Here is a 14,267-nt window from a genome sequence, read left to right as displayed (position 1 = left end):
GGTTGGGATCTTATTATCGAAATCAAAACCCAAAATTGTGGAATTCAGGCTGAAAAATCGGGCCCCGTAACTCAACCCGCAACCAAGTTACGCTCTCCCTCTAATTAAGCTGCCTAAGCAGGAGTCAGCTAACTCTCGGTTCGATTGCATATCAAGTTTAACTTGATTTTATTTCTATTAAACTTTTATCCATCAGGTGGTCTTGGATATCACGACATTTGCCTGGAAGGACAGATAATGATATAAAAAACTATTGGTATTCTCACCTCAAGAAGAAAGTAAATAAATCAAAACATCTTCAGGATCAACTTAAACTTGATGATTGCACACCCTCAAACACGACAAGTAACGAACCATCTTCACCAAGCCTAAATACACCCAGCTTTACCAACAATTCATCTTCTAACATGGTTCAGTTAGTCCCACCAGCTTCCAAGGTCAGCAACTTACCAAAACTGTTATTTGCTGACTGGATTAGCCTAGACGAGTTTCAACAGGATTTCGGCGTGTCAAGCGATGATCTACTTAGCCATGGTTCAAACTATCAATTAAGCACCATCGAGCATGACAAGAAGCACAATAATGGATTAACAGATGGCAGCAAGAATCTAGATTGTCTAGACATGGGTTCAAATGAAAACTTGCTTCACACTCATGTGACAATTGATCACATTTTTGAACTTAATGATGTTGATTTCAACATAGATAGTTTTATCTATATGTAAGGTTTAACTCATGAAGATAGAGTGAAAAACATATCCAGGTTAATTAAAGTTGATAATTATCAAATAAATGAATAAAGAATCTTTATATGCACATAGCTAGAAATTCGATCATCTCAATTTTCATGGTTCCTCCATATACAGCTGAACTTTACTGCATATAAAAATGAACACAACGAATCTTATCAGCTATTTTCGATCCCTAGCAAAAATCTAACTTTCTATATAATTGTCTACCATGAAATCCTATGTGTCACTCTCAGATTGTTCCCCCCATTCTCTAGAGCCACCAGATTGCTTGAATTCTAAATGGAGGTTTCTCATGCATTTGACCCGAATTCACGGGTATTGGTCTTACCAAACCCGGATAGTCTTTAAATGGGTTATAACATCTCATATATTTATGAAACTCTTTCATAATCAAACAATAATTTTTGCGGGTCATGGGTCTCACCAAACCCGGATAACTCCTAAACGGGTTATAACATCTCATTTATTTGTGAAATAACCCCTTGATCATCAAAGAATAATTTACACGGGTTATGGGTCTTACCAAAACCCTAATAGCCCTTAAATGGATTATAAGATCTCATTTATTGGTAAACACTATCATTAAACCCTAATTAATTTATCTCTTTTACATGTTCTCTGTTGCTGGTCTATCATCTTCATTGCCGGTTAATTTCCGATACTACTCACCATTGTCAACTACATTAACATCCCATTTTTCATTAGATAAATATTTGTGTTCATGTTTGTTCATTTAAAAAAATCAACATGCTCGTGTCTGTTTATGTTTGTTCGTTAAAAATCTAAAAAACCTACACATCTTAATTGAAAAAATTCAAACGCTAAAAAATATAATAACAAACTAATATATATGTATTAAATTAAAACTAAACTACGTTAAAAAATAAAATAAATCAACATAAAATATTAAAACGATTAAAACAAAAACTTGAATAAACCCCCGTAACACGGGAGAATTAAAATAGTATGATATATTTGACACTAAAAAGAGTAACTAAACTCGCCGAACATGCCATTAACTATTTATCCGTGACAAATGTGCCTGAAGGGGTAATACCCTAAGGCCTAAATGGAGCTCCAACCAACTCTGTAGCATCGATTCAAAGAGCACACCTAAGAAACCGGATGTATGGTAGATGTAGCGGATGTATGTTATCATAAAGAGGGGCCCACATGATATAACGTAATGTGTAAAGGATAATGACACGAGGTGGTCCTGATAGGGATCACCATTAGTGACGTCATATGAGATGCGATGTGTAGATAATATTTAACAAAGTCCACTGAAATAGTTGGTGACTAATCAGGCCCGGCTCCGAGAACGATTAAAAAGTTTTGGCTGAATGCGAAAATTTTTTTGGGCTTTAATAAAAAGGGGTATTTTGTTGGGTTAAACAAATTAGTTTTTAAATAAGCCTTAATTTTTTGGGCCTTACAATTTGGTTGTGTAAAAAACTATCTTTTTTATAAAAATAAGGTTATTATGTCACAAGTGAGGTTAGTACCCGTAACCTTTGGGTTGAAAGCCTCAAAGCCACACCTCTTTGCCATTAGACCAAGCTAATGATTATGTTATTTTGTTTAAACATTATATATTCTTACTGTTTTTCATAAAAATATATATATAATTATTTTTTTAAAAAATTCGGGCCTATCGGGGTGTCGGGCAGGGGTCCATCGACCACCCGGCCCCCCCTTATAGCCGGCCCTGTGACTAATAGAAATGGAGATCGAGATGAATGAAGTGAGTGTTCTCTTTTACGTTCGCTAACTTGTATATGTTCATAACACTTCAAACTAGTGAGGTAATTGTGATCGGATAGGGTAATTAACGCTCTCACAACACTTGCTTCAACATTACTTACTGTCATCTGGCTTATAAACCCCACATCAATTGCTCATACAACTGATGTGGGACAAGTATCATACCTTGCAATAATTTCAGTGCGTAATATGATTCCCGTTAATAGTTCTAGATATTTGCGAGATTTGAGAGTACGCAGTATGTAGATTTCACAAAAGTGTCCTAACCTGCTAATGTGCTACTCCCTCCGTCCCATTATAAGTGCCATAGTTTGACTTTTCAAGTCTTTCTTTTTCAACCTTGACGGTAAATATTTTTGTTCGGGCCACATAATACTTGATGAAAATTATATCAATGCAAAATACATTTAAAACCCAATCCATTCATATATTTTACGTCAAGTATTATATAACACAAACAAAAATATTGTCGGTCAAAGTTAAACAAGAAAGACTTGAAAAATCAAACTAGGACACTTGTAATGGGACAGAGGGAGTATAAATTATATCTAAATAATATAGAAATTTTCAATTTAAATAGTTTTTTATTAGTTACCATTGCATATTATGCCTAATTATATTAATATTATTGTTTAATTGATATTTGTATTTGAATTATTTGCAACCAATTTTCTGTTGACATGCTCACATGATGTGTACTTTGGAATTCAACAAATTTAAAAGGAAGATGGAGCTGAAGATGAAATCTTAAATAAGGTCTTGTACGTGAGTGTTGCACTATTCGATGGTGGGCTAGTAATTAAAATTCAAGTTGGGTCAAATTATTATTTTCATGGATCTTATTGTTTGATCAATCAATTAAGTTAATGGGCTAAATTAAAAAGAACATTAAGGAAAGAACATTAAGGTTTGGGTCACGGAATTTTTTATTGAGCAACATTTTTATCTACTTAAAAGCTCTCAAACCTTGCATATGCAAGAATTTGAACCCATCGTATCGCACTTGTAAGGGGAGGCATCAATCACCATACCACTAAACCAAAAGATCATGGGTTTAGGCCATGGAATTAAAGGGGCCGTTGGAATAGAGAAGAATTAGTCAAGAAGGAGAACAAAGAATTAAGCAAGCATCTAGCTGGTCAAAAATGTCTATGGTAAATAAAAATTCTTAATGTAAACAAACAACTAGATAGGTGAACTAATTTAAGCTAGCAGGCTGATAGGTGACTTATTCTCTTTTTTATTTCGCTAAACCATTATATCTATGTTGTTGGTTTTCTGTTTTTGAGAATGAGTAGCTAAACTTTTAATCATTTGTGTATTAACAATTCCTAGTATGCTTTGACCTGATGGTTGACTTTTGTGATGATTTTGGTAAAGTTTGATATTGAATCTTATTGATGAATGTTTGTACATGTTGGTGGTGGTGTGGGGGGTGGGGGGGGGGGGGGGCTAGATATGTATCCCGCGAGTCTAACTATCCATGTCATACGAAATACAAAAGTTCACAACACATGCACACACATACGCGAATCACGTTTATAAATTTAATATTTCAATAATTTTCACCTAACATAAAGCCATCGACATTTTAACTCTATATATAATCAATGTGTTAGGCTGTCCATATTATTAGATTTTATAATAATGATTAGAAGGATCTTCAACATATGGCATATAATAAATTAATATTATAGAGAAAATGAATTCTTGATGCTGATTGTGGTTGGTGTATGAGTGTATCCGTAGATTTACTTATGACTATTCCATCTTTCTTGGGGAAATCTTGTCACATAAAGTGCCAAATGTAGAAACGACCGACAGTCTGAATACCGAGCCATGGCTAACATAACAACAACAATTGTTTGGATTACTCACTTGTTACGCCAGTTTCATGCTTTGCCAGCTCATGAATCTACTCTTTTGTGTGATAATTGCATTGCACTATTATGACTCGAAACCCTATCTCCCATAAACGAGCAAATTGGATTATCATTTCATTTGGGAATTTGTTTCTTCTGTTAAATTGTATACTAAGTTCATTCCGACCAAGCTTCAGGTGGTATACATCCTTACAAAAAGTCTACCTCGACCTCAATTTGAGTAGTTTCGTGCTGTGCTTCGACTCTGACAACCACATTTCCGCTTGAATGGGGATATTAAACATAATAAATAAACTATTTATTATAGCATTTAGTATTCTTTATTCAATGTAACCTTTGGTATTTTTTATCTATCGTATCACTCGATATTTCTTGTCAACCTTTGTATTCTCAAAGTCTAGCTCTCTCACACACGTGTGTGCATATATATTCGAACCACTAGAGATTTCCCATTACGTACTTACAAGCTGATATTTTTTTTCTTTTCTGTTTTGATGAACCGTTAAATTTATTGTTATCAGTTTCCAGTTCTTGAGTAAGCAAATAAACTTTTAATTATTCGGGATGATGATTCGTAGTATGCTTTGACTTTCTGGTTAACTTTTGTGTTGATTTTAGTAAAGTTTGATATTGATTCTTATTTTTGAATGTTTGTGCTTGCTTAAGTTGGGAGATGACTAGCTACTTATAAGTTATAACTATCCATGTCATACGAAATACAAAATACATAACACGCGCGTGTGCATGCACACATACACAAATCACGTTTATAAATTTGATATTTCAATAATTTGCACCCAAAATAAAGCCATTGACGTTATAACTCTACACACTATCAAATTTGTTACGCTGTCCATATTATAGCTATTATTGATTAGAAAGTTCTTCAAACATGTGGCATAATAAATTAATATTATAGAGAATGAAATCTTGATATCTACGTCACGTTCCTACAAAAGCTGGTTTGAATCTGCCAAAAATTCAACATTAAATTTTCTAAACTTGTAAATACAACGTTGCTAAACGGCCATTTTGACAGAAAAAGATGTTTGGAATGAATCTTATTCGCATTTACCATCATTTATATATTTTTGTTTGTTAATTTATGAAACTCACTGTTCAATCCTTTTCTTTACCATTGAGTTATTTTTAAACGGTTGGTTATCTGTGATTCGTATATAAAAAATGACTATTTAAAAGGAATATTCAAGTCTACTCAAAAATACATTTTTTTAATTTATATTTTATATATATTAAGATAAATTTGTTTATGTTGTTTGTTGAGATACCCAAGATCCCAGTTGGTATTTGCTAATAAAAACTTAGTATCCACATTTAACATGCAATTATTTAATACAATAAGTCGATAATGGTTTGATCTCACAATAAGGTAGTGTTAGTTATACATGAATAATAGACGGAAAGAAATAAACCAGTATTAAAGTTTTAGATGGATTTAATAGTACGTTGTAGTCTACGGGAGATCAGGAAAATAAAAAGTTGAAAACCAAGCGGATGGAATGTCTATGCGTTCTTTGCTGGATGGAATATGTAAGATTTACATGTATCCATTTTTATTTTATTTGACTTAGTGAGGAGATCAATAAATAATGACAAATTAAAAATAAATAAACTCACATTTTGTGTATTGAGTAATAATAATCTCATCTTTAAAAATATCTGTCAGTGGTTCAACCTTTCGATTATTTTTCTCTCAATGGACCTACGTTAAAAAACACTTGGCGTCGTTAAGTGTTTCGTTTCCAAATTTCAAACTGATGTTTTAGTGCTTTTGATCGGAAGAATGATACGAGTCAACTGATGTAAAACTTATCTTAAAACGGTGATCAAAACCATGAAACAGTGTTTCAATTCAGGTGTTTGAATTTTCAACTAACAAAAATCAAGCTATTTGAATTATCGTTTTGAGATAAGTTTTACATCAGTCTACTCGTATCTTTCTTCCGATCAAAATCCCTAAAACACTGGTTTGGATTTCGGAAAAACACTTAACGACGTTATGTGTTTTTTAAAGGAGGTCCGTTGAGAGAAAAAATAGTCGAAAGGTTGGACTGTGGTAAGGATTTTTAAAGATGAGATTATTATCGTCCAATTCACAAAAGGTGATGTAAATATTAGTTGCCTTTAAATACCAAATCATATAGTCTCTCAATTCATTCTCTTATCACTATACTATAATTTTCCTCTCCTAGTTCTCAACCAACACAAACAAGCTTCTTAAACTCATACATAAAACTTTTTGATTATTTTAGAAAATGAGGTGCAAGCTACCAGAAAAGCCAATTATGAAGCACAAAAGGGGATTATGGTCACCTGATGAGGACCAAAAGCTAACATATTATGTCATGAAATATGGCCATGGTTGCTGGAGTTCTGTTCCCATTAATGCTGGTAATTAATTTCATGCATGCACATTATATAAATCATAAAAAAAACGGATTTATACTAATTATGTTTCATCATTCATTTAGGTTTACAAAGGAACGGAAAGAGCTGCAGATTAAGATGGATTAATTATCTTAGGCCAGGATTAAAGCGTGGCCCATTCTCATCGCAAGAAGAAGAAATCATTTCCACCCTACATGGATTGTTAGGCAACAAGTACGTAATTGACGCGTTCATTTTACATATATTTTCATTGGTCATTGTTTAGATCGACTAGATTTGAATTTTAACCGAACTTTTACTGATCAGATGGTCAGAGATAGCCCGACATTTGCCTGGAAGAACAGATAACGAGATAAAAAATTACTGGCATTGTCATCTTAAGAAGAAAATGGACAAATTAAAACATGTTCAAGTTCTTTTTGATCTTGATAATCGTACAACCTCAAACATGGCAAGTATAAAATCATCTCCGTTGTCTCTTTTTGAGCTTGATACACCTTCTCTTTTTGAGCTTGATAATCGTATTATTACATCCAACTTCACCAACACCTCATCTGCTGACACGCTCCAATCCCTGCCACCAGTTTCCAAGATCAGCAACTTACCAAAACTTTTATTTGCTGACTGGATTAGCCTAGACGAGTTTCAACAAGATTTTGGCGTATCATGCGATCAAGCACTTAGTCATGGCTCAAACTATCAAGTAAGCACCATTGAGTATAATAAAGAATCATCGGAGGGTTGCAAGAACCAAAACTGTCTAGAGAAGGGTTCAGTTGAAAATGAAAATATGCTTCAATCTCTTATGGCATTTGATCAACTTTTTGAATTTAATGATGGAGATTTGGACAGAGAAAATTTCATGTATATTTAAGCTGGGAAGAAAGAGTGAAGAAAAGTATCCGAATATAATAATTGGAGTGGACTTCTGTCACATAAAGATATAAAAAAAAACTTGTATACGTAAATAATTAGAAATTTATAATTATCGTCCTATTCATGGTTACTCCACAACAAAACTTTACACAACAGACATGTAGTTTATGTATATAGTTTTAAAGTCTTCATCTACTTACTAGTGGTGTAAGAGCTGGTTTGTAATATTAGTAAATTGGAAACATTGTTTACATTAGGGTGTCGATTCCTAGTCGACATGTTTTATGTACAATTGGCATATAAACCGATCACCATGTAAATATGATTATGTTCGATCAATAAAGATTTTGTTTTGGGGTTTATCCAATTCTTGTTCTTCATGTATATCTGGATTGATGCAATGATATTCTGGTTCTATAATTTCCAAGCCGTGTCTCATTTTTCTACTGAAAATGATATAAACAACAACAACAATTTATCTTAGATCCATTAGCCTATATTATTTGAAACATGAAGTCAGGGACAAAATATAGAATTAAATGTGCAGCCACAAGTGTGACAACCCTAATTGCCTTCCCACACTATATGGTGGCATTAACATATTTCTGGCATAAGAATGCATATCCGATTTTTTTTGGTAGGAATATAAGCACATCAACCACAGCCATAACGGACTCGATATTAAGCTTCAAAACCACTCGAATTACTTCATGGCGATATGTGTGGCCCTACAATGCTGAGCGCCGCAGCCAGTAATTGTTACATATTCTTATTGGCTGACGAGTTACTCCCGATATATGTGGTGTTATTTGCTCAAAAAGAAAGACCAGACATTCGAGTTCTTAAGGTGATTCAAGAGGTTGGTTGAACCCGATACCAAGTTCAAAGTGGGTACCTTAAGAACCCATTGAGGGGGCATGATTGTCACACCCCAACCTACGGCGTAAATGCCGGGGCGTGAACTGATTATCAAAGCTCTCAAGATTACTATCATGCATTATTAAAAGTCTCGATATATATTAATTAAATTTTCAAATAACAATCATCTTTACAAAATCCAAATAAACAAAGTACATATATCAATCAATAACAATATGTCACATTAAGTTTTCTTCTAACGTAAATCCTTAAGTAATCTTGTACTTCAGTTACTTCACATCAAACGATAACCTGCATATGCGTTGAAAATAGAATGGTTTTGTCAACACAAGGTTGAGTGAGCAACACACGTTTAAATGTTCATATAGAAAATAAGTATTTGCAACAAGTCATATGAGAATAACAAATTAACCAACTGAGCAAGTATAACCGAGATGTCGAGAAGCACAAAACTATAACGACTGGCGTATGATCATACTAGACTAAGATTATGTTGGACCTCTCCGAATGTGAAACCATATAAGCACATAAGCAAGTAAAGTATAAGTTATTAACACATAAGACAAAGTTGCAGTTTTGTGTATAAGTATATATAAGAAATATATTTACGCATGTGACCCCAAAACGTGATAAAACAAATTAAATAGGGGAATGTGGTACTAACCTCAAAGACGAACAAAAGTGATTAAGATAATGAGAGTGCGGGAAAGTTACACGTGAACGTTAAAGTCTCAGATAATGATCTATGAATGGTTAAATGCGATGAACACGAGCCGACGGTAATGGGTTACGAATGAGCAAGGAAATGCATAAATTAGTATAATTATTTATAGGGGTAATGTTGGATATGATGTAAGGAATGAATCTGTGCGTTTAATTGGAAAATCATCAACGATTTCATGATCAACAAGTTAATACGAGTGTTGGTTTGGTAAATATGGAAAAACGGATCAAATTTTGATATATTTACTTGTATAGGATGTCGGTTTAGGCCAAAATTGATATATGTAAACGATTTCTAAGATCAAATCCCTCAAATAAACATGAATTGTTGTCCAAGTTAGAGATTATTGAATTCAGGTTCAAGTAAATTAATATTGGTCGAGTTAGGGTATAGATATCCATTTAAAGAAATGGGTTATGACAATACTTACAATTTAATCCCTGATGTTTAAAGATGGACACAAGGAAGTTGTGTAACTAACGTCCTGAAATTTCTAAAAATAATATTTAAAATATTATTTACTTATGATGGAAAAGTTTAATTGAGTTAGTAGGGAATTAATAAAATAATAAGGATGGAAGGATAAGTAGGCTAATTAGATGGAGTTAATTATGGACCAAAAAGGAAAGATGGACCTTAGGTCAATGGGCTTAAGGGAGTATAAATACCCCTTAAAACCCTAATCCTTTCCATTTTCATACATCTCTACACCATAGCCTCCACCATCAAAACACACACATACCTACACATATATACGACCGAGAGCGAGAGTGAGCTCCAAAGCCAAGTAAAATAGATTCTTGATAGATCCTTCAATACGCAAGATAAATACAAGATCTAAAGTCCATAACTAAGCTAAACGAACACGTAAAGGTATGTCTTTTACCTTAAAGTTTACGTTTTTATAACCGTTTAGTCTTGAAACTTAGAACGAGAATATATCGGGTGTAAATGAAACCTAAAGTTGTAAACTTGATGCTAAAAACGAACTTAAAGGACCTGCAAATAGGTGCGGCTCGTCTAAAATAAACCCTAGATCTAGTATTAAACGTTTAGCCTTAAAGATTCATGCTTTATGTTATAAACGGGTTAAGTATCGAGTCGGGGACGTTTAAGGAAGTGAATACGGGTTATATCAAACCAATATAAGGTGTCGGGGTTATGGATGGGTCAAATACGAGCCGAAACGAGGCGATAGGATTTGAAACCAGTGGCTGTAACTAAACCCGTAGCCGCTACTGGGTAACTTCGCCACTCAAGTTCGCCTTAAGCTAAGTTCGCTCAATGATAAGTTCGCTGGATGTCAATGATAAGTTCGTTGAATGTTATAAGTTTGCTTAAGATTAAGTTCGTTTGAGATTAAGTTCGCTTGAGACTAAGTTCGCTTAAGATAAAGCTCGCTTAAGATTAAGTTTGCCTGTCATGTAAGTTCGCTTACATTTAAGGTAACAAATCAGATAGCTAATCAGACTTAATTCGTTATAAAGAATGAGTTAGCGAATTAGAAAATAATTTAAAATCCTAGTGAAAAATGTGTTAAGACAGTTAATGGAAATAAAATTTTTCCAAGCTAACCTGGCAGCTCGACCCCAGCCAGGGGCTCTGCCCCTTGGACACTGCTAGGGGCTGCCGCCCATGGAACCCCGCTGCCAGGGGCGCTGCCCCAGACCCCCGTTCGTTGTGGGTTAAATGAAGATAAAAATACGATATGAGTAGCAATAGATGTAAATATTATACAGTTAGCCGTGCACAGCTCAAGAAGGGAATAACTATTAACGGTGAACGAAACCGCGTTCAGGTGAGTTTCTAGCCTCATTTCCTTGTTATGTTTTCGGGGCTGTGTGCATACTCGATGTGAAGTGTGAATACACTTACCTTAAGTGATAAGTGTATGCTATAGATGTTATATGAGGTAGCTATTATATAATGCTAGTCGACGCGTGAACGATCTTCGGATATTGCACGTATCGCCAAGGATAGTGATTGCCAAGTGATTGTTAGTGTGTACAAATGCTATGATGTGACTTGCTTATTATGTAATGATATGAAGTGTGTTGTAAACAAGTAGAGGTAGAGTGTGTTAGAAGTGGCAAGAGTCTAGTAAGAGTGTTAGTGGCATGACGATAGTACGTGGTAGGGTAAGCCTATACGTGACTTCGTTATTAAAGTGGCAAAGTGGAAAAGTGGCATAACGTTATACGTTATTAAAGTGGCAAAGTGACATAATGTCATTCGTTATTAAAGTGGCTAAGTGGTAGGGGTAAATAAGAGGTTAAGCGGTAAGGTGAGCAGGTCAGATAGTGGGCTACGTGCCTACGGATACGTATATGATGCATGTAGTGATTGTATGATAAGTTGTTTGATTAACTAGAACTCACTCAGCGTAGCTGACTTTTAGTATGCACGCATGTGAGCTGATTAAAGAGCTAGTATGAGGACGGCACATGGCATGGATTGAACGGCTGGCATCTGAAGATAGAAGTAAAGATGTTTTGAGTATAATGTTTTGTGTTATGGTATCAAAGAAAAGATTTAATGTTTTGTAACGAATGGTTGATGTTTTATATTCCGCGAAAAGTTTTAATTAACTCTGATTTGTAAGAACTGTGTTTATGAGTAAATCCGACGCTAAAGTAGGGCTACCGGGAACGGGGCCTTACAAGTTGAAACTATATGATTTGGGCTAAAAGTGTAAAAACAATAAAGATCTAATTATAAATAATTATATATTAATAAAATAATCAATTTTGCTCGATAAACGCCAATTATATTTATTTAATAAAAATAACCCGAGCATTGAACCGAGTCGGGTAAAAGTATAAGTTCGAAAACCTGAGTTACAATGACTGATGAATGGGTAAAAGAATGTGAAAAGGTCTAGGTCCTTAATCATCGCTAAATTTGTGAATCAGTTTAAATAAGTAGTCTAGGATGTTTTTTGGTGAAAATGTATAATAAATGTTCAACCGATGGTAACAAGCTTAGTGTAGACTTTCATACTTCAACCCCTAATTGCGCCGTTTTCGTGAGTTTTGAGTCTAATTGTTGAGCTTTAAAACTTCGTTAGGATTATATATGCTCATTTTTCATTTCATGTGTTTTACCATAATGTTTTATTTTTAGAACTTGCTTGTTATATATTTGTTGAGATATTAAACTCAAATTATGCGTAGGGAAGATTAAGGCAATAGGATATATACACCTTTGTTTGACTTGTTAATTTTGTTGGCCTTACCCTTACACTATCCATTAGAAGCCAGAGCCTAAACATATTCGTTTGTTAAACCCATAATAATAAGCCATTAGCCTATTTAAAAACCCGTGAGTTGAAATTTAATAAGTGATAGTGTGATTTCTCCTTCATTTGCAATGTGTACTTAGTTTGATCGATACCCTATGTCACTCAACTAGCCAACTTTCTAATATATTCACTCTTGTCAAGTCATTAAAATCTAGGGTTTTTCTTTTATCCTAATTCCCAAGACCAAGAATGATGGGAGGGCCATGCAAGATGAGGAAGACGATATTGACTTGCGATGGGGGAGATGTGATGGCTAGGCGGAGCGTTGATCACGATGAAAAAGCTAGTAATTCCGTCAAGATATTTAAAAAGAACTAAAATTGTGAAGTATTTTCAGGTACATCGAAATGTTTGCGTTACAAATTAGAATTTATTAGTTGTGACGTATCCACCAAGTGATGCGTAAATTTTAATGTGTCATGTAGTATCATTTACTTCTTTTATTTGTTATTTATGTGTTTGATAGTCAAGTAACACTATTAACTAAACATTTTTCATGAATCGCGTTATTTAAAAAGATTTTGTGATAATTTGGTGATAATTGGTGTTAACTTTAAACATGTTGATACGGTAAACATTGTTGAAGAAGGTGGTAAAAGTCGGGAACTGGTAGTTTGCTCTGTCATTTGATGTACTATCATTTTCACAGGTTTCGTAACCATTTTATATTTTTAGTTTCACATGTTTCAAAACAATTATATTATTTTTTTATAGTTTGACATGTTTCAAAACCATTTTTTTTATTCTTTTAGTTTCACATATTTCGTAACCAACCATAAAAAAATTATCAAGTATCTCAAGTAAATATTATAATACAAAGTGGTTGATGAGCTAAGAAAATAAATAATGTGTATATAAATATAATTTAAATAATGATAAATAGTAATTTTAATACTATTTTATTTTGTTTTTAAGAAATAAGTTTTAATTTTATTATTTTATCATAATAAATAATTTTGAGAGTACTTTTCTTTTAATTATAATAAGTTTTAACGTTTTTTAATTTTATTCATTATAATAACGAATTTTTAAAATATTATCGTAATAAATTTTTGGCGATTTTTGTCATTTTGGGAGTATTGTTACTTTATTTTTTAGGTTTTTCTTTTGATTATTATACCGATTATCGTTACTATATGAATTCCATAATAAACCAATTGTATACTGATTGAATTTCCTTGAAACGCGAGGCAAATTTTGCTAGTATATAAGTACAAAATTAAATGAATTATCAGTTTGGATATCTTAGTCAAGTAAATTAATATAAGTTAATAGAAAGTGATTTATTTGCACTAAAAAGAACAAATTTCTTTTATTTGAGACGCAATATAACTAACACAAAATTGAACGATCTGTGTTCGAGGTAAGTGAGTTAGATTCGCGGATTCTATCGTGAATGTGAATCTATATATTGCTTAAACACATGAAGGAGGCTGGAGGCATACATATAGATATAGTGGTTTTGGAGTTTTTTTTTTATTATAATCTATTATATTGTTTTATCAAATGGAACATATAAAATCTATGTATATGTAATTTAGTAGAAAGACATAAATATATGTGTACATGGTCCTCCGTTATTATTATTACGAAACAATGATTACGTATTGAATCTACATATAAAGAGTTTGGAAATGAAGTTTGATTTATCCCCTCGTCAGAAAGCGGTGTTTGAGTGT

General features: G+C 33.4%; 1 pseudogene; it reads left to right on the top strand.

Annotated features, from left to right (window-relative positions):
* The first annotated feature begins 6,675 nt into the window (after positions 1-6,675).
* On the top strand, positions 6,676-7,682 carry LOC143541169 (transcription factor LAF1 pseudogene; annotated as a pseudogene).
* The last annotated feature ends 6,585 nt before the right edge of the window (positions 7,683-14,267 follow it).

The sequence above is a fragment of the Bidens hawaiensis genome, unplaced genomic scaffold (genome assembly GCF_021521415.1).
Source record: "Bidens hawaiensis isolate Kalapana, Puna unplaced genomic scaffold, B.hawaiensis_p1.1 tig00012472_1, whole genome shotgun sequence".
NCBI lineage: Eukaryota > Viridiplantae > Streptophyta > Magnoliopsida > Asterales > Asteraceae > Bidens > Bidens hawaiensis.
Note: the sequence above shows the minus strand (reverse complement) of the source record. Positions and strands in the feature narration are given on the sequence as shown.